Genomic DNA, 2,035 nt, shown 5'->3' with positions numbered 1-2,035 from the left:
TGAAGAGGTCCTTTATGTCCCTTCTAAGTTGTATTCCGAGGCATTTTATTCTCTTTGTAGCAATTGTGAATGGGAGTTCACTCATAATTTGGCTCTCTGCTTGTCTATTATTGGTGTATAGGAATGCTTGTTATTTTTGCACATTGATTTTCTATCCTGAGACTCTGCTGAAGTTGCTTATCAGCATAAGGAGATTTTGGGGCTGAGACTATAGGGTTTTCTAAATATTCAATCATGCCATCTGCAAACAGAGACAATTTGACTTCCTCTCTTCCTATGTAAATACCCTTTATTTCTTTCTCTTGCTTGATTGCCCTGGCCAGAACTTCCAATACTATGTTGAATAGGAGTGGTGAGAGAGGTCATCCTTGTCTTGTGCCAGATTTCAAAAGGAATGCTTCTAGCTTTTGCCCATTCCATATGATATTGGCTATGGATTTATCATAAGTAGCTCTTATTATTTTGAGATATGTTCCATCAATACCTAGTTTATTGAGAGTTTTTAACATGAAGCGTTCTTGAATTTTATTGAAGGCCTTTTCTGCGTCTATTGAGGTAATCACGTGGTTTTTGTCATTGGTTCTGTTCATGTGATGGATAACATTTATTGATTTATGCATGTTGAACCCAGCCTTCCATTCCAGAGATGAAGTCAACTTGATTGTGGTAGATAAGCTTTTTGATGTGCTGCTGGACTTGGTTTGCCAGCATTTTATTGAGGATTTTGGATACTGGCCTGAAATTTTTGTTGTTGTTGTTGTGTCTCTGCCAGGTTTTGGTATCAGGATGATGCTGGCCTCATAAATTGAGTTAGGGAGGAGTCCCCCTTTTTCTATTGTTTGGAATAGTTTCAGAAGGAATGGTACTAGCTCCTCTTTGTACCTGTAGTAGAATTCTGCTGTGAATCTGTCTGGTCTTGGGCTTTTCTTTTTTTGGTTGGTAGGCTATTAATTACTACCTCAATTTCAGAACTTGTTATCAGCTTACTCGGGGATTCAACTTCTTTCTGGTTTCGTTTTGGGAGGATGTATGTGTCCAGGAATTTATCCATTTCTTCTAGATTTTCTAGTTTATTTAAATACAGGTGTTTAAAGTATAAGAAAACTTCTTTTGAAGTAATCATTTTCATGAACTATTTTGCTATAACACATCTTGTCATCCTGTTTAGCTCCCTTTAACACACTGGCCTACTTAAATGTAATGCCATGCTTTTTAAACACCCTTTCTAATGATGTTCTGCAGTTCCTTGCAATCTAAATTTTCATGGATGTGGAGGGATGCTAAATTAGATTACAGGCTTTTCCTAGAATATGTACTTAGAATACAAGGCATCCCACTGATTTCTTAAATCCTTATGCTCCTTCTTTATTTTCTTTCTCTGACCTTTCACCTGTCTCAGTTTTTGAACTATTAAGGAGCTAATAGTTAATTAATAATTAAACAGCAGCTTTAGTTCTTCCTCTCTTCTTTTTTTTCATTTTCTTTCTTTTCTTTTCCAGAGGAAATTATCTTTTTTAAATCATGGCCTTGTTATCCTTTTTCTTGGTATCTAAGCCTGCATTCAATTAAAATTTTGCTTTATAGTAATGACAAATATCTTTATTATTATTATTATAATTTAAGTTCTAGGGTACATGTGCACAACATGCAGGTTTGATACATATGTATACATGTGCCATGTTGGTTTGCTGCACCCATCAACTCATCAATTACATTAGGTATTTCTCGTAATGTTATCCCTCCCCTACCCCCCACCCCCCAACAGGCCCTAGTGTGTGATGTTCCCCACCCTGTGTCCAAGTGATCTAATTGTTCAATTCCCACCTATGAGTGAGAACATGCAGTGTTTGGTTTTATGTCCTTATGATAGTTTGCTGAGAATGATGGTTTCCATCTTCATCCATGTCCCTTCAAAGGACATGAACTTACCCTTTTTTATGGCTGTATAGTATTCCATGGTGTATATGTGCCACATTGTCTTAATCCAGTCTATCATTGATGGCCATTTGGGTTGGTTCCAAGTCTTTGCTATTGT

This window comes from Piliocolobus tephrosceles, chromosome 1 (assembly GCF_002776525.5).
Source record: "Piliocolobus tephrosceles isolate RC106 chromosome 1, ASM277652v3, whole genome shotgun sequence".
Classification (NCBI taxonomy): Eukaryota; Metazoa; Chordata; class Mammalia; order Primates; family Cercopithecidae; genus Piliocolobus; species Piliocolobus tephrosceles.
Note: the sequence above shows the minus strand (reverse complement) of the source record.